This window comes from Hyaena hyaena, unplaced genomic scaffold (genome assembly GCF_003009895.1).
Source record: "Hyaena hyaena isolate Hyena2069 unplaced genomic scaffold, ASM300989v1 scaffold_111, whole genome shotgun sequence".
Classification (NCBI taxonomy): Eukaryota; Metazoa; Chordata; class Mammalia; order Carnivora; family Hyaenidae; genus Hyaena; species Hyaena hyaena.
In genome coordinates, this window is record NW_024080743.1 from 687,557 (window position 1) to 707,911 (window position 20,355).

Below are 20,355 nucleotides of genomic sequence, written 5' to 3' on the forward strand. Positions count from 1 at the left end.
TCGCAAAAAGTGCACTGGGGCCAAAAATCAATCACTCTCCCCAGCCTGACCGGGTGAAAACAGATGCATAACATATTCATGCGCTGAGCTCACCGAGCCGCCCAGCGCGGAACTTTTTTTTCCCCCTCTCTCTCTCTTAAATAAAGCGAGGAGGACTTCCGTGCCTCGGCAATCCCGCTAAAGCTGGCAGATGCTGCAAAACTAATATGTGTAAATGCTTTAAAGCAATAATCTGCTTACAGCGACACTTCCCCCGAACGGCGACAGGACTGAGGGGGAAAGAGAAGGCGCTTGGCAGCCAGGGGAAACCGAATTGTTTTGACACCGCCATTGAATAGCAAAGCCTGGTGGATAATCATTTCATAGGATAATTGTGGGCAAGTAAAAAAATAAAAAGAACCTACCCACTTCACCCACCCTTTTTACCTTCCCCCATCAAAGTGAGCGATGAGTTCTCCTCATTATTTTTACCTTGCTCACAACATCACTAGGTCCCTTCTAAATGAAATAGACTTAATGATAATACTAGAAGGTAAACGGAGCTGGAATAATATTTACTGTATAATCATTTGGGCTCTGTTAAGCTCAGCACTTCCCTTATCTCAAGAATCTCACTAATTGCTTCCAGTCTGAAAATGACCAGGCAGACTTATTTTGTTGGAAGGTAGGAACACCTAATGTTAAAAGGCATATATGTGTTTTTGTTTTAAAAGCCCATTCTCATCCAAACCCCCCTCCCTTCTAATTTTAAGTAGCTGATGTTTTGTTTGGCTGCTGTTTTATTTGCTGTCAAAAAGAATTTGATGCAAAAACCATTTAAGCATGTATACAACCCATGGAGGGATTCATTTGACCTCATTATACTGCAATAAAGAAGAAATCTAGTTTGTTAAATATCACCAAACCGCATGCATTTCACATCAGATCATAAGAGCAATGCTTCAAAAGATTACCCCAGAAAGTGCTTAGAAAGATGGAATGGGTTAACTTTGCTTGCCAGAAGGTGTTCTGACAAACACAGGAAAAGAGAGATATGTGCAGCCCCCTTTAAGAGCAGAGCAACTGAAGAAAAAAGAGATTTATGCTTTTAATTAATGGCAATTAAACCATGCCTGTTGGCTTGGCCTATGGCAATTGTTCCCTGCAAAAAGGAGGCCGAACTGGTGACAAGCATTTGAATCTGCTAAGTTCTGTCAAGGGAGCTGACTCTGCAGGCATCAAAACCAAACTAAATCAATAAAAGAATTAAACTTTTATAAATTGCATTTTGACAAGTATCAGATACCGTTAAGCTTTGATATTATGAATTCCTTCGAGGTGATGCAAACAAGAAGGGCCGCAGTTAGAGATCCAAACAATCAAAGAGGCTTGTTAACATGCGCTGTCAAATGCATCAGTGCTATTAATTACTACAAATTAATGTGACTCTCTCTTCCTCTGGTGATTGGAATAATAATCAGCCAGATTCGTGGAATGAGCACGGAGAACATATGCAACCCTGCCAAAAATAATAAGTTTAAAAACCGGTAGACATTTACAATCTTTGTGTTCAAAGACTGGATGGTTTCCTTCTTGCCAGTTGTGACCTCACTTTACCCCATCTTCCCGATTCCTGGGATCTTCTTCATGTGCTTTTTCCTGTGTGATGACAGAGGGAGGAATCATGCTCTCGCCAATAATTATTGGAGCAGAGATAAAATCTTTATTGTGCTCCGTTGAGGTGTGGGGAAATATAACCCTCTCCAAAGTGATGGTTTTCTGGGAAAGGAACCCAAATGCCAGAAGTCCTAAAATGTGGCCACTTTCTAGCCTGAAAACTTTGCTCTGCAGTGAGGCTGATAATTAAAATTCCATGATGCTCTCACTCTGACAGGGCAGTAGGCAAGACTCATGGGGGAAAGAGGAACCCTAATTAGAGATTCTGGGTATCCAGAATGATGCAAACAGAAGAATTTCTGCCAGCATTTTGTGCTTCTCTCCATCTACAGATGCCCATTGCCAGGACTCATCTGTTCCCCCTCAGATCCACATTTTAAAGTAGAATGGGATTTTCATCGTACCAGCTAAAAGGATTGTGATTCTAGATCCCTAGACCCCCATTTTACTCAGTGAAATGCCGTACCACACTAGAGCTAAATAAATACTTGTGTTGTTAAATGTAATAATTATACGTTCTAAAATATTTTAAAAGCCAACATATTACATATTAATTAGTAATAAGATACTTCCTGGTGCTTTCTGATGCGTAAGATTTTTTCTAGCTTATTTTGCTAGTCTCGGCACTTTAATGCCCTCCTTCCCAAAGTTACTTTATGCCTTCTCCTTCTCACTTTGTGAACCAATTGCAGGCGGTTTCTCACATCTGAGTACAAATGCTTGGACCATCTTTTTAGGTACACTGAAGAATGGAGTTTGGCCACATGACATGGGAATTCATTATAATTTCCGGGGAGGTTCTTTTATACAGCAGGGAGTGAACATCTCATGACATGAACAAATTTTTCACTTAGTTGAAGGGTCCAGGGTTGGGAGGGAGTGAGCCTCCAACTCTCTCTTGCCATTGGAAATAGGATTACAATTTGAAATAACATGCTGTCTCTTCCTGTTGGCTTGGGATGAGCCACAGCTCTAGAAAACCATCATTTGCTAATTGTGTTAGCAGACTACTCTGTATTGGTTGTGTGGGCTTTCTTAATCACAGAGAAACACGTATCATAATAATACCTCCAAACTTGCAGTAGGAATGTGCCAGGTGTATACTGTTGTTTGGACTTATTTTACTACCGACTACACCTAAGTGTGGGTTTTAACACAGAGAGGAATTATCTTGACACCATCTGGTAGCAGTTTTTCATGTCTGACAAAATTTTAAACTCAGTTTGAAGCTTGGCCAATGATAAATATGCTTAGGATTCCACAAGAACTTGGTCCACCTCTGACCTTATACATACCAGGGCATTTGTCTCAAACTGTGGTTACAGTATTTTATTGATGTGCCTCATCTGTTATCCAGGAGGCACAATTCTTATGATAGATAGGATATTTGCTTGGATGGTGACAAGGAAGTTTGGGATGATTTTTTCTCTTTTTTCACTGTCAAGAAATGGATCCCGGCTCTAAGTCTGGATTTAAGTGTAAGTTTTCCATTTCAAGGGCTTCTCAAGATCTGTTCAGAAAGAGCATTAAAGGGGAGAAGGGGGTAACAAATGCTTATAAAGCCTCCACAGAAAAGTCTGATAGATAAAAGCGTGGTTCTGAAGACGTGTTTTCCTTCCCTACGTGCTCGCTCAGCAAATGCAGAAGGAATTTATTGTCGGAAATTTGTGTAATCATTTTTATCTGTTTACTTGGCAAGATGCTACATGAGCTCTAGTCTCTATTTTAGATACCCTGGTTTTATTATAAGCATGCTTCAGTTCCTCCAAATGTCTTCACGGATTTGAAGGGGCTGCTCAAGCTTTGTCACTTATTTTTAACCATATAATTTTCCAAGAGAGGAACACTCTTGCAAAGCCTGACGTGTGATATGTGAGCACATATTGACCACTCACTCTTAGTTTAATGCTTCCTGGCAGCAATGGCACATCGGGCAAGAGTTCAAACAACACGTTTGCCTGGAGTTCAGTATCCATTTAAATCAAATTTGTCAGCTTTCCATTTTTTAATACTCTTTTGTATTTTTATTAAAATGCAAGCTAATAAATACCTTGTTAAGTTTGATGGCATGCCTTGATATGAACAAGCCATATTCTGAGTGGGGACAAAAAATGACTCAAGGGCCCTTGTTAGTACAATAATGCAACGATCTTTTTCTGGAGAGTTAATTTACAAAACATTTGCATTTACCTCCTTCTTTCCCCACTGTTATTTCTGTCACTTATAAACCTGCACATGAAGGCCCCAGAATACACGTATGTATTTCCATTATGTGAGGAGGTACTTCCTTCGCCTGCTCATTTCCACGTTGGCTTCCTCCACCTGTTTCTCTTTCTTTTTTAAATTTTTTAATGTTTATTAATTTCTTTTGAGAGAGAGAGACAGAGCACAAGTAGGGGAGGGGCAGGGAGAGAGGGAGACACAGAATCTGAAGCAGGCTTCAGGCTCCAGGCTTCGAGCTGTCAGCACAGAGCCCAACGCAGGGCTTGAACTCGTGAACCAGGGGATTATGACTTGAGCCGAAGTCAGCCACTCAACCGACTGAACCATCCAGGTGCCCTTTGTCTTTCTTAAAACTAAATATTTTCGGTCGAGGACTGGTATCTCAGTTCTCTAATTATTATCAGTTTGATACCAATGAGGGTTGCGAACCCTCACAAATTGTGTATGTGCAAGGATTTAAGAACTGTTCTCCAAAATGTTTTCCTGCAATTAAAAAGGATGGGGGGGGAGGGTGATGGTGAGGGTAAGGGTATTCAAACTTTGTATTCAAATGTTGTAGAAATATAGCTATGTATTCTAGGACATTTATTCACATTCATGTACGTATACCAATATAATGTATGATCTGATTTCTCAGCAAATATATCTTCATCTGATAGGTGAGTTATCTTTTCACTTTGCTCATGAAGTGAGCAGAAGAAAATGGCAGATGAATGATCAGCTGTTGGTTATTCTTCACCATGTAGAGTGATAGATGAACACTTTAATTTAGCGCCTTTATGTCTGCTCCTAGTTTGAGACTTTTGTTTTTTACTGTAGTATGCTGACTAGAATGAAGCTCCATATACTTGGGGCAAATTATAATGAGACAAATTGCAAATGCAGGCATTGATGCTTTTCTCTATTTGTGATACTGCAAATTGTCCCAAAAAGGGATTGTAGGAGAGACTTTGAATGTTTCATGGATGGATTAGTAACCAATGGAACACGTGCACACACAACACTGGTATTGGTTTCGATCTACATTATAGTTGCTAAAATTGACAACAGTACTTCTCCCCCATATGAAAATTTTGTGCTTTTGGAGAAAAGAAATGGCAATTTTACTTCATTTCACTACTCTTGCAACAGTTTCTTAGGCAAGAGGGTATAGAACTGGATGTTACCTCTGAACCTGGTTTATATTGTTATGGTTATTATTTTTATGGTGGTAAAAATGACAGCAAATGTTAAAATCATTTCTAAAAAAAAAATCAAAGAAAGCACTTCAATAGATGTATCAAAACATAAACTTTGTGCATAATCTTGAGTTACTAAGCAATTATTTTATTCAGCTGCACAAAAGGCTTTTACGATCTGACCTTTCGATGTCCCAAATTTAAAACTTGAGACCCCCTTTTACTAAGTGCCACCACCAATGGTTAAAGACATGACCATCTCTTTCATTCCTTGATCTAGAGGGTGGTCTTCCTCTCCTCACCTACTTATCTGCTCATGGTATATTTTCTAACATGACCTTTAATAAATTCCATCCTACTAGTCAACCCAAATACAGATATCTAGTAAATCCATTTGATTACATAAAAAATGACTTATCAACCACCATTCACACACTTCCATTATTTAGCAATACAGCTAAACTTCAGTGATGTGAACATCTGTTTTCTCTCTCCATTTTAAAATGGCAACAGCTTGGGGCGCCTGGCTGGCTCACTTGGTACATCATGTGACTCTTGATCTTGGGGACCTGAGTTCAAGCCCCACTTTGGGTATAGAGTTTACTTGAAGAAAAAATTGGTTGAAAATGGCAATAACTCTGGCATGGTATATGTGGTTCTTCTTAACTAAATAGGGAAGTAGTAGTGTTGTAGTAGTGTTGTAATGATCCATTTGCAACCTGATTTGGAAAGGGCTACCCTAATCTTGCAAGGTCTTGGGCAAGTCATTAATTTAATGGAATTCTATTTTCATATTAGAAAAAAAATAATTAAAGGCCACATATTCATCTCACAAATGTGTCAGACCCTGTTGTATCCCTGAGGATACAATCACGAACAACACAAGTAGGGGTCTGAATTTCCAGATCTTATAGGGCAGAGAGAAGAGAGAAGAAAATAAATATATTACAAGGGAGTTGATAAATACAATGGCTGTGGTAGGACAGAAGGCCAGAGGAACAGAGAGGAAGGAGATCCAACCCAGCCTAGGGCGGTATGAAGGGTTAGAGAATGCTTCTTGCAGAAGGGTATGTCTAAGGCAAAGGAGGATATTGACTAGAGAAAGAGATACACAGAGAATGAAAGGGAAGAGTGTTCTAGGCAGCAGGAAAGGCAGGGCCAAACCCAGAGATAAGAGAAGTCATGGCAAAAGTAAAGGATTAAAGGTATTCATTTGGCTTGGGCCACAGAGTTTGAGGGACAAGCTCATGTATGAGATAAAAATAATTTGTAGGAGCGCCTGGGTGGCAGTCAGTTAAGCTTCTGACTCTTGATCTCGGCTCAGGTCGTGATCTCACAGTTTATGAGTTCGAGCTCCACATCGGGCGCTGTGCTGATGGTGCAGAGCTTGTCTGGGACTCTCTTTCCTTCTCTCTCTGCCCTTCTCCTGCTTGTGCTTTCTCTCTCTCTCAAAATAAACTTAATTTTAAAAATTAAAAAAAGAACTTTAGAATATTAGAACATAATTGTTTAAAAATAAGTACTTGGTACAACTAGTCTTGATTGTGTAAATACGACTTACTAGTAATGATGGAGCCAACTAAAAAGATTCTAGGATGGTCTTATTGCAAAGCACTGTGCCCAAAGCCACAGATGGCATAAAGGTAGATAAAACACATCCATATTTTCAGACAAGTTTGCAATCCAGCAGAGGAGATAAGCAGGTAAACAATCAGTAATATGGAACAGAATGAAGTGGGTCCTCTGGTAGAAATATCAAAAAAGTGCCGTGGAAGACCAGAGAAATGGTGAATTGATCTAGGGGTGGGGAGTAGAACTTAATAAAGATAGTCGCTGCTGAGCTGGACATTGAAGAATGGCTAGGAGTGGCCGTGGTGTCATTTTCAGATATCTAAATGAGCATATATTATTAAGTTATCCAACAACAGAAAAGGGGTATCATAATCTTGCTTATGGATAAAGGCATGATAACACTAACATATGTACATTTATTTATTTGTTGATTTTTCTTATTATTAAACATAAAAGATCTCCCACATCACGTAAAGTGTGAAAATAAGCTAGCAAAATAAAGATAAGGGAGCCATAAAACTGGGAAAATATCTTAGATCATACAGAATAGCTACCTTTTATTTTTTAAGTGTTTATTTATTTATTTTGAGAGAGAGAGTGCAAGCAGGGGAAGAGCAGAGAAAGAAGGAGAGAGAGAGAATTCCAAGCATGCTCCACATGGGGCTCTAGCTAACGAACTGTGAGATCATGACCTGAGCCGAAATCAAGAGTCGGTCGCTTAACCAACTGAGTCACCCAGGTGTTCTCTTCTATTGTTTTTAAATACATAAATCTCAAGTCCAGAAAGTTAAGAGGCCTGCCCAAGATCACAGAAACAGTTTAAAAGTAGAGACAAGACCCCTAGACCACCAGCATTCCTACCACACTCAGGTGCCTCCTTCAGTAAGAAGTCCATTAGCATTAAATAAACAAAAACTAGTTTACCTTAGAAAGGTACTAGACAATTTTTACATACAGTATATAATTTTACGTACATGTTGATTTTGAACTAATTTGTTCATCAACATTTCAAACATTAAAATTTGTAGGTAATAAATTAAATTAAGGAGAAATATTTTAAAGCAAATTAAAAATAAGATTACCAGGAAAATTTGAGGATATGTGATAATATTCATAGCAAATTGTTAAAAGGAGAACACAGAAATATTGCATGTTGGCTGTAACTTAATGATATAGTCCCATATGCACAGAGGAAAAAAATCAGCAAAGATATATTTAACGCCCTGCCTCTTTCTAGAGTGTTTAAAATATTATTGCTAAATCAATTAATGTGTTCTGGCTATATAAAATACTAAAAAATTAAAGAGAATTCATCAGTCTATGCTTGTTTTTCCAATTTTCTGTAGCAGTTATTCACCATAACAGATATAATAATGAATCACGGTAGTTTATGATTCAGAACAGATGAGTAAGAGCAGAGACTTTTATATAACACATAATTGTATTATACAAACAAAAGATGATCCTGGGATTCTTTCTATTCTCTGTTCTTCATGATTTAAAAATGATGACTTCTCCTTACTATGCTTTCTGGCCTCTTAATGTTTTAGGACATACCCATTCAGAGTTGTCTATATGGTCCTAAACCATCACAACCCTCTTCCTTCCAGTGGGAGGGGCTGGCCCTCAACTCTATCACTCTAAGGCCTTCACCATCCACCCAACACAGAGCTTTTCTTGATTCACTTCTTCCTCCCATCCCATGTACAAACCAGTGGTAAGCTTTGTCTGCACTATCTCCAAAATAGATGTTGAATCTGAAAAACACCTAACCCCTTCTTCACTTAGGAACCTAGTCTGAGTCCTCAGCGGCCCTCACCTGGAACATTGCAACAACCTGTTAGGTGCTCTTGCCTCTCAAAACTGCATCCTTCACATGAGGCCACAGTAAGGCCACAGCCTGGCCCACACCCCCCAGCAGGTTTCCATACACTGACGACAGCCTCCAAAGTCCTCCCCCTGCCTAAAAGGCCCCAATCATTTGGACCTCACCTATTTCCCAAGCCTCCTTCCCTCCTTCCCCTTCCCTTCCTTTTGGCCCACTGGCCTTGTTTTTGTTCCCAGAACAAGCAAGCTCTTCTTAAGATATATTTCCCTGGGTCTTTGCGTGGCCACTCCTTTTCCTTGGTCTTCCCTCAAATGTGTCCTCTTCAGAGAAGCCTTTTCCTACTCCGGCTGAAGGATCACCTCTGCTTCCTCTTTGCTGGCACCCTCCTTCATCCTCCCTGTGATACTTCTAAGTAACTAAAATTATCCTCTCCATTTCTTTTTAACATGTGTAGTCTGTCTTCCCTGACCATTCCACAAGGACAGGAACTTGTCTGTCTTGTTCACCACTCTATTCCTGACTCACCAACTCACTGCTAAGCCCTTGTAAAAGCTCTTTCCCACACCCCCTTCTATGAACACCTTTGAAGTGTTGCCAAAAGAGTGGAATATCACATGAGAAGATAGGGTTTTGTCCAGAAGAGACTCTTTATGATAGAGAACAAACTGAGGGTTGATGGAAGGGTGGGGCAGAGGGAATGGACTAAATGGGTGATGGGTACCAAGAAGGGCACTTGTTGTGTTGAGCACTGGGTGTTATATGTAAGTGATGAATCACTAAACCCTAATCCTGAAAACATCATACTATATGTTAACTAACTAGAATTTGAATACAAATTTGAAGGAAAAAAGAGAAGAGAGAATTGATCCTGTTCCTGACTATGAGAAAGTATTCTCACTTGCAAACCCAGGCAGAATTCTTACTTGAGGAGGCTGTTGTGGAGTTTAAATGAGGTAATGAATGTGAAATGCAGTGCTGACTACAGAAATAGGCACATGGCAAATAGGAGTGATCATTAATAATATTTCTGCTTGGCATAGCACAGTGGTCCAAGTCAGTAAGTGTGAGGCCTCCTTCCTTTTCTCCTTCATTCCTTTTTCCTGTTAAATCACTTATTCATATATTTACTCATTTTCAAAGGTATCTGCACTAACTCTGGGGTTTCCCATACAAAATCAGAATACGGGACACCCACAGATGCTTCCTCACTGATCTTTGTTTCCTCATCACTCATTACTGTTCACTGTGTCCCTGAGTCTTGGTTACCAGGACTGCTACTGCTATCGCCCCACATGTTGCAGATCAGAGCTGATTGTGCTCTGGCAAAACTTTAAAATACATCTCCCCACTTCTGTGATAGTGAACAGCAGACAACATGGTAAAGTTTGGACACTTCTCCTGCTGCTCCTCTGTTCTTCCCCAAGCTCATCATACCGACTGATGTGGGAATCCAGTGTTTTAACCCCTAAGGACTGTGGCTTCTTCTCCCTTCATCAACATGACAGCCTACTCCAGTCGAAGTCTTGATTAAGGGCATATTGCTCAGTGTGGAACTTCTGTGTGGTGAAACTTAGTTTGTAAAGAGTTTCTCCTACTCAAGGATCATACATGTAGCCATGGATGGAAATAAGGCAATGCAAAAGTACGAATGTGCAGGACATTAGTTTCAGGATTTCTACCAGTAAGGTCACTGTTTTATGATGTATGAGTGATTTGGGTGTGCAAATTTTGTAAAGCAAATGAATTCCATACTGACCTCCTGAGTGTAAGACAAGGTGCAACTACTGGTGCTTATGTAAACCATGAAGAGGTGCTTGGTGAGTCCAGCCTCACACATTTAAAACATGTGATTGATTTTGGGGCACCTCGGTGGCTCAGTCAGTTAAGCATCCAACTTCAGTTCAGGTCATGATCTCACAGTCCATGATTTCAAGCCTCACATAGGGCTCTGTCCTGACAGCTCAGAGCCTAGAGCCTGCTTCAGATTCCGTGTCTCCCTCTCTTTCTCTTTGCCCTTCCCCTGCTCATGCTCTGTCTGTCTCTCTCTCTCTGTCTCAAAAATAAATAAACGCTAAAAATTTTTCAAATACCGTGTGATTGATTTCATCTCATTTTTGTTAAGACCATACCTCTATCAGCATTAGTTTTGTTAAATTGCAGCTATTTATTTTTATGCTAGTTCTGAAAGGTAGTACTGTACATTAATCATTTCCATAAACCTAGCATATAACTGAGACACATAAGTGCCAGTTACAGTAAATACTGGTTGAACCAATGAAAATGTATATGCCTTGGCTATATTTATATGACTATATTTACCAGACAGATGTCTGGTTGATTCAGTAGCTTTAAAGACTGATCTGGGGGCGCCTGGGTGGCTCAGTTGGTTAAGAATCTGACTTTGGCTCAGGTCATGATCTCACGGTTCGTGAGTTTGAGCCCCACGTCGGGCTCTGTGCTGACAGTTAGCTCAGAGCCTGGAGACTGTCTTTGAATTCTGTAGCTCCCTCTCTCGTTGACCCTTTCCTGCTCATGTTGTCTCTCTCTCTCAAAAATAAATAAAACATTTAAAAAAATTTTTAAAAGAGACTGACCTGTATCATTATACAGAAAAAATCAAGGGGACTTAACATGTGTTTTATTTCTGTTCACCAATTCCTCACATCTGTATGGTATGCAGCCATTATAAAGCCCTCCCGCATAAACTCATTTAATCCTTAGAACAATATTGTGAGGTAGCAATCTAAGTCTCAGGACTAAAGCTGACATGGTTCCAAAGGCCAAGTAACACAAAAGAGTGACACATTCTGAGAACATGGGCCTAAATCTGACATTTACTCCAGAGTCAGCTTTTAAGAAAAGTCATAGGAATTTAGAGACTTTTATTTTGTTGTTATTTTAAACAATCTTTAGAGACCTTTACTGTTGTTTTCCTTTTCTTTTTTTTTAAATGTTTTATTTATTTTTGAGAGAGAGATAGAGACAGCGTGAGCAGGGGAGGGTCCGAGAGACAGGGAGACACAGAATACGAAGACAGGCTCCAGGCCTGAGCTAGCCGTCAGCACAGAGCCCGACGTGGGGCTCGAACCCACAAACCGTGAGATCATGACCTGAGCCAAAATTGGACGCTTAACCAACTGAGCCACCCAGGCACCTCTACTGTTGTTTTTCTGATAGTAAGTAGAAATGAAATCAATCATGTTGGTTATTTGTTCTATTTCACTCACATCCTAGATTCAACATATCTTACAGTTGAAATTTTTCATCCATTCCTTAAAAAAAGGGTCTTTCGGCTTTTGCTTGCAGGCTCAGTTGTAAGGATAGGAGCATCTTATTTTATTGAGATAGAATCTCCATTAGTAACTTGCCTCTGTTGGTCCCAGTTCTTTCCTTCATCAGCAGTGATCCTCGGTTCTTCTACAGCTTCTTGTATGGGGTGGTGTCCAGGGTCCTCACTGTATTGTGAGTGGACACAAGCTCAGGTTCCAGCATCAGGGCTTGCTATGTGACCTCAGTCGTTCCTTATGTGATAAAAGTACATGAGTAGGAGGATTAAAAGTAACAACCCAGGGGCGCCTGGGTGGCTTAGTCAGTTAAGCGTCCAGCTTTTGCTTAGGTCATGATCTCGCGGTTTGTGGGTTCGAGCCCCGTGTCGGGCTCTGTGCTGACAGCTCAGAGCCTGGAGCCTGTTTCAGTCTGTGACTCCCTCTCTCTCTCACCCTCCCCTGCTCACGCTGTCTCTCTCTCTCTCTCTCTCTTAGCAATAAATAAAACATTAAAAAAAAAGTAACAACCCATGTGATAGTACTCAATAAATTATTTTCCAAAGTTATATTTTATCACCACTATTAATCCTAGTTACCCTACGAACATTCTCTAGTTTGTCAATATGCCTTTTATAATTCAGCCCCCAAATTCAGACAAAATATTTCAGATGTAAGCCATATGTTTAGTAATTAATGAATTTGATTATGTTCCCCTAGAACCTGGCAGAAGAGAACATTTCTTTCTATACAATAAACAAACCATATGCATAACTACCATGACTAGATTCAGATATGTAAATAGACACATGATTGTCTAACTTTGAACAAGTAATTTTTTCCAGTTTTTGAAAGCAATATTTGACCTACATCACTGTGTAAACTTAGGTGTACAGCATGATGGTTTGATTGATACACATTGTGAAAAGGATCAGCTAACATCCATCTTCTCATATAGATACAATAAAAAGAAAAAAGAAGAAAAAAGAAAAAAATCCTTATGATGAGAGCTATAGCATTTACTCTCTTAAGTTTCTTACATATCATACAGCAGTGTTAGGTAGGCGTTACATTGTGATTACGATCCTTATTTATCCTATCGCTGGAAGTTCGTACTTTTTGACCACCTTCTTCCAGTTCCCTGTCTCCCCACCCTGTCTCTGGTAGCCATAAGTCTGATCTTTTTTTCTATGGGTTTGAACTTTGTTTTGTTTTGTTTTACAGTTCACATATAAGCGAAATCATACAGTATCTCTTTTTCTGTCTGACTTATTTCATTTAGCATGATGCTTTCAGGATCCATTCATGTTGGTGCAAATGACAGATTTTCCTTATTTTTTATGGCCAAATGATATTCCATTGTGTGTATATACACTACAATTTCTTTATCCATTCATCCATTTATAGACACTTAGGTTGTTTCCATGTCTTGTCTACTGGAGATAATGCTGCTATTAACATGGGGATACAGATATCTTTTTAAGTTGGTGCTTTCATTTCCTTTGAATATATTCTCATAGGTAGAATTGGTGGATCATATGGACCTCTATTTTTAATTTTTTGTGGAACCTCCATATTGTTTTCCATAGTAGCTGTACCAATCAAAATTCCCACTAATAGTGAATGAGAGGTCCCTTTTCTCCACATCAGCATTGGTTATCTTTCGCCTTTTTAAAACATATTTATTTATTTTTGAGAGCACAAGTGGGGGAGGGGCTGAGAGAGGGGGACAGAGAGTGGGATCTGTGCTAACAGCAGTGAGTCCAATGCGGGGCTTGAACTCATGAACCATGAGATCATGACCTGAGCTGAAGTTGGCCATGCAACTGACTGAGCCACCCCAGGCATCCCTAGATTTCATTCCTTTTTGTGGCTAAGTAATATTCCATTGTGGGTGTGTGTATATATATATCTATATATATCTTTATCCATTCTTTTACCAATGGACACTAGAGATGCTTCCAGTGTTTTTTTTTTCCTATTGAATTATATTAGTTCTTTATGTATTTTGGATATTGACCCCTTACCGGATTTATGGCTTCCAAATATTTTTTCCCATCATGTAGTCTGTATTTTTACTTAGTTGGTGGTGTCTTTTGCTTTGTAGAAGGCTTTTAGTTTGCTGTAGTCTCACTTGTTCTTTTTTTTAATTTTACTTCGTATGCTTTCAGTGTCCTATCCAAAAATCTATTACCAAAGCACTTGTCAAGGAGCTTTATTCCTATGTCATCTTCTAGGAGTTTTATGGTTTTAGGTATTACACTTAAGTCCTTAAACTACTTTGGTTAATTTTTGTGAGTGATGTGAGATATGGGTCCAGTTTCATTCTTTTACATTAAACTATCCAAATATCCCAGCACCATTTTCTGAAGAGATGGTCTTTCTCCATTAAGTATCCTTGGCTTCCTTATCATATAGTAGTTGACTGTATCTGCTTCAGTTTATTTCTAGGCTCTCAATTCTGTTCCATTGGTCTATTAGTCTGTTTTTAATGCAAGCACAGTACTGTTTAGATAACTACAGCGTTATACTATAGCTTAAAATCAGGAAGTGTGATACCTCCTGGTTTATTTGTCCTTCTCAAGATTTCTTTGGCTGTTCAATGTCTTTTGTGGTTCCATATAAATCTTAAGAATTTTTGGGGCGCCTGGGTGGCTTAGTCGGTTAAGCGTCCGACTTTCGCTTAGGTCATGATCTCACGGTTCGTGGGTTCAAGTCCCGCGTCGGGCTCTGTGCTGACTGCCAGCTCAGAGCCTGGAGCCTGTTTCAGTCTGTGACTCCCTCTCTCTCTGACCCTCCCCTGCTCACGCTGTCTCTCTCTCTCTCTCCTAGAAATAAATAAAAATATTTTTTTAAAGAATTTTTTCATACTCCTGTAAAAAATGTCATTGAAATTTTTATAGAGATCATATCTCTAATATATATAATAAGATATATATCTAATATATATAATAAGATAATATATAAGAATCTATAGATAGCTTTTGGTAGTATTGACATTTTAATATTAATTCTTCCAATCCATGAACATCAGATATTTTTCCATTTACTCATGTCTTCTTCAATTAATGTCATCAAAGTCATGTAGTTTTCAGATTAGAAATCTCTCACCTCCTTAGTAAAAGTTATTCCTAATTATTCCATTGTTTTGATGCTATTGTAAATGGGATCAATTTCTTTACTCCTTTTTCAGAAATTTCACTGTTAGTGTATGGGAACACTACTGATTTTTTATGTTAATTTTGCATCCTATGATTTTACTGAACTCATTGATTAGATCTAATGGTTTTTCGGTTGAGCCTTTGAGCAAGTTATTTTAAGGATTTGTTTCCTAAGGAGATATAAGACTATGTGGTTTGACTGATACTTATAAAGCTGCAAGAATTCTTACACCAAATGTAAGTGAAAGACCTGCTCACACCAACCAAGGCTGTTTCCTCATTTCAGCAGTGAATGCTCCCCAGCAACAAAATTGAGTGCTGGGGCACAGGAGGGAGTATACTGGGAGATGTAATCTCATTATCAATAGCTGACATATTATGATGATAGTGGCCTACTGTTTTAATATTGCAGCACACTAGGCTGTTTTTCAAATACATTGTCTTCAGCCTGGAATTACCTACTGGAAAAATTCATAGGTCCTGCTATTGTTAGGATGCTGTGCTACGGACTAAAAGCTTTTCTTTACTCAGGTAGGAGCCAAAACAAATAAACCAAAGTCAATAGCCCCCCACTCCCATTTCCTACTCCCTTTCTTCCAAATACTTAAAAAGGGAAATCAATGCCTTTCTGTCTCTTCACTGAGTCTCATGAACATACATAGACAGATGCAAGGAGAAATTACGTAGCTAAGTGCATAGATGCCCATAAAAAGGTAGAAGGGTAGATAGAGGTGAGAATGGTAGGAGAGAGAGGTAGATAAATGATACATAGATAGATGTTAGATGATAGACAGGTAGATATGACAGAATGAGAGGTGGATTGTGGTATCATAGAAAATAACTCAGGCTGGGTGTCAGGATACTTGAATTCCAGTCTTGACTCTACCATTAACTTGCTTGTGATTTCACTTAGTCCTTTAATGATTGTTACAATAGATTAGGGATGTAGCAACCACATGTTGGGCCATATTGGTAGGTCTTGAACCCTTAAGAAATAGCTCTATAAGTCCATCATTGCTGCCCTATTTGTCACCATTTCTCCCTATTAATAGTTTGCCAGGTTTCTCAGTAGAAGGCGTACTATTACTAGCCTCCCAACCATACTCTCAAAGATACCCATTTTCAGAAATGAGAGGGGGTTTACAGTATCTGAGACCCAATGATGTCTAGGTTATAAATTCAATGATTAAGCCACCATACATAAACATACCTTCTTAAAATTTGCCACTCAGTATATATTTCCTATGAACACAATCTTTTCTGAGAACACTAATTTTTCTAACGTCTGTGGAGCAGGTCTGCTTTTGCAGCTAACTGGTTTTCCTAGGCCCAGACCAACTGAAAGCGTTCAAATCTTAGGCAAAATGATGACGTGTGAAAATTTACATATAGCTTGCTTCAGCTTTCCCTTTCTGTGCTCTATTTCCCACAGGGACAAGGACTCTTGTAAGGGCCTGATAACTTCCTGCTCTTTTAACTCTCACTGCACTCCAGAATAAGAGAAAGTCTGATAATTAGTAAGTATACATTATAAAATCCTACATCATTATGGTGGGAAGGGGCTTACAAATTTTGCTGGAGTGTCCACTGTCTGGAGTGTCTGTTGACAACTCAGCTTCACCACTACCTCTTCCAGCCAGGAGATATCTTTCCCTCCATCCACTTCCCCATATGGTCTTGGGCCAGAGTCAGCATCTCTTTCATTAAGAGGGATCCCTACTGTGACAGATGCCTGGGTGGCTTAGTTGGTTAAGCATCTGACTTTGGCCCAGGTCGTGATTTCGTGGTCCATGAGTTTGAGCCCCACGTAGGGCTCTGTGCTGACAACTCAGAGAGCCTGGAACCTGCTTCAGATTCTGTGTTTCCCTCTCTCTCTACCCCTCTCTCTGCTCCTCCCCACTCACATTCTCTTTCTCTCAAAAATAAGTAAACATTAAAAAAATTGTTTTAAGGGATACTCCTGTGAGAATTGAAAGGCTGAAGGGGAGAGGCCATAATTCTCAGGCTGCAGTTGGGTCCGATGAGTGGGTAGATGTGAGGTTCTAAAGAATTACCAGCTAAGATTCTAAAGAATTACCTCAATCAGTGCTACAGACTGAGAGAGGACAGGAGCCTTCCAGTTTCTTAAAATTTACACTCTACCGAATCATCTGCTTTAGTAAGACATGCTGAGGTTATCGCTGGGAGCTTCCCTGATCTTGGTTCCCCTAACTCTGCCAGTGGTTGCTTATGCCTCTAATTCCCTGCATTGAAACTCTTCTTATTTGAAATACACAGTGGCTTCTGTTGTCCTGCCCAAAGCTGGACACCTACCTGATTCACCCATTTATGGGCATGTGAGTCCACTGTGTGACATATCTGATGAATTGGCATTCAGCTTACCCTTAAACATTTAAGCAATATGGCAATTGCTTGCTTTGGAAACAGCTCATTTCATGAAAGAATCACCCAAACTGTTAGAAGACATATTACAGTATAAAATAGAATGAGCACAGATTTTTTTAATCAGAAATATCCTATTGGCCACTTAGAAACATTGGGTAAGCTGTAAAACTTCTCAGCCTGTTTTCCCTTCTGTACAGGGAAGGCAGTAATTGTACCTACTTTTCAGGGTTGTTATAAGGACTAAATGAGATCAGGTTTATAAGTCATCTTTTCCTTACACTAACCACAAATTGGCATTCATGTAACTTTCACTCTTTGGGCCTAATTCTGTCATCTGGAGTCACGCAGGCAGGGCCCCAGCTGGCCCATGGAGCAAGCACCCTTTGTCAGATGAAAGGCTGACTCAGCCTGGCATTGGGGCATATGGTTTGGTGAGTAAAGCAAGCACTGGAATTTGGTCCCCATGGCCCCTCAGCTGAGCACCCTGGAGCACCCTTGAGCCTGAACAAGCATCTAGTGGGTCACTGCAGGCAGATTAAATATAATCTCTCATGAAAATCCTTCACAGATTTGAAGACTTCTCTCAGTTTCCCAGCTCACTTTTCCTCTCCTGTCTAAGCCAAACATTACCAACTGGGTGAGGACTGCTCCAGAGAGAAATAATAGTGCACTCTGCATTAATGAGTGATTCAGCCAGAGGATGGATAAACCGGGACTAATTACACCAACTAAGAGTCATTCACACTAAGGTGTCCCCTTAATCGCATATTTGCATTTTTAAATGTTACTGTAGAGGTTTACCTCTTGTGGAAGATTGTTGGACATAGGTGTCAATGTGGGGAGGGGTCTTTATGAGAAAGGGGAAGGTGTGAAGAGTCCTCACCTGGCCTGCCCAGCTACACCTAAGGGACTCTCTCCTTTCATCCTTTAGGACAACTAGCCCAGGGGAGCATGGGGCCCATGGTTGATACCTACTCTCCCTCCAGCCGACCCATTTCAACATTTGGTGGGCCCAAGGCGAGAGAATAAATGGAAGCCAAAAGATCATAGATCTAGATATTAAGAAGTTACAAAGTTAAAATTAATTAAATGAAATATGTTCTGTCTTCTTGCCTGACACATAAATATTCATAATGACAAAATTGAGAAAATGTGTGTAAAGCTATTTTTTTATATGACTGACAGCAAATTATCAAAGATGACCGAATTAATTATTATTGTGTATGTCTGGGTGTTCTGTTGAAGAGCCAGTGATCCTTGGATGAGTAACAAAGACATAAATAATCCATTAGTTATTTTATATTTATTACGTAAAATTAATTTGTCTTGCATTCATTTTAGCAAAATTATGAACTGTATTGCTATAACCAAGATTTTCATGTGTTCTATTGACAGCAATGACAAAAATTACCAATATTTTTTAAGCCGTTATAGTTCACCTGTGTAATATATATTTTTTCATTAATTTTAATTTGGAGAAACTTCACTCTGCTAAGGCAAGTGCAATGGGAATTGTCAATAAAATTCTGAAACCAACCCTTAATTTAGGAAATGAACTTTACATATGAATTTTACATATATTAAAAAAACTGTAATGCAGTCACATGTGGCAAAGTAGCACTTTTGTACAAAACATAATTTAATAGCAAATGCATTGCTATTATTTTTTAACATGAAATGAAAATGTTAAAGGAATATCTTTTAAAAGGATATCTAGATATACACAATATTTCTTACATTTTTATTTTACATTTTATAATTGGAAAGGAAACAAATAATTATTAGGGCATTGCTTAACTTATTCAAATCTCTCTTCAGTTAAGGCTATATTCTCATCTATAATGGCCAGAAATGTAGTCTCCATTAAAATTAGAAATTCTTGAGAATTGTTTATATGTGAATGATCTTCTTGGTTTTGAACCAAACTTTTAAATTATTTAAATAAAACAATATTAATTTTTGAAAAATTTAATTCTTATAAAACATCTTCATAAAAGTAAAACCACTTGCAATTCTAGCTTCTAGCCTTCCTTGGGAGCCATCTAGTTACCAATATAAAGAATAGGTACCCTGTGCCCCAGAGGTTACACCTAGACTAACGAACACCATTTTCAGAGTGATACGAATTGTTGCAGAATGCTCCTTTCCTCCTCTACGGAACTGTAGCGAATACTCTACAGGTTTCTGAGTACCTGGAACCAGGTTGGAACAAACAGAGAAACAGGAAGCCGGATGTTCGGTGCTACTGGGGAATGATACTTTATTATGCAAAAATCTAACACATTCACACCGTCTGAGAGGAAGAATTTGACAAGTTAATTTATTTTTTCTCTTACCTCAGTGCTTCTGCCAGTCAGATGCTCCCTGCAGCCCAGGGCACTCTCTGGTTTCTGCATAGATGACAGTACAATCCACAAACCCTTGTGGCTCCAGACACTGTTTAAGGGACAAAGGGCAAGGGATGCAGTGATGCATTTTGCTGCGTCTTGAACTGTGTTGGTCACGAGAGTGGGTCACCCTGTGTCAGCGTTAATCACTAACCCTGGGTGACAGGGATGTCTCTGTACTCTTTTTGTTTTTTAATTTTTAAAAATTTATTTATTTATTTTGAGAGAGAGCGAGAGAGAGAGAGAAAATGTGCATGCACAAGCAAGGGAAGGGCAAGGAGAGAGGGAGAGAGAATCCCAAGCAGATTCTGTGCTGTTAGTGCCGCAGCCCTACACCGGGCCCAACCCCAGGAACCCATGACCTGAGCCAAAACCAAAAACTGGATGCTTAAGCGACTGAGACACCCAGGCAGGCACCAGTCAGCGTGCTCTTTTAACACATATGTTTCTGTGTGTGTTTGTGATCTGCGGAGCCCCAAAGGGGAGTACTGCTAGGAAGCTTCCCTGCACTCCGTGGAGGTCTGACAGGGAGCTATCTACACTTTAACCAGGCTACGTGCTTCTGGGCCTTTTATTGCCTAAAGGGGCCAGGTTTGGTCTCTTCACTCACCTTCTGCTCAAGTCTTTTACACACATCCTTTTGTCTGGAGGGTCTTTGAAACTACTGGCTAATAATTATTGTTTTCGAATGACACTATATTC

General features: G+C 39.5%; 1 long non-coding RNA gene across 1 annotated transcript in view; it reads left to right on the top strand.

Annotated features, from left to right (window-relative positions):
* Positions 1-20,355, top strand: part of LOC120234538 — a 46,405-nt gene that overhangs the window by 10,555 nt on the left and 15,495 nt on the right. The window contains exon 2 of the long non-coding RNA XR_005529122.1: positions 16,314-16,398. This is a non-coding gene — a long non-coding RNA (uncharacterized LOC120234538). The remainder of the gene's footprint in view (positions 1-16,313; positions 16,399-20,355) is intronic.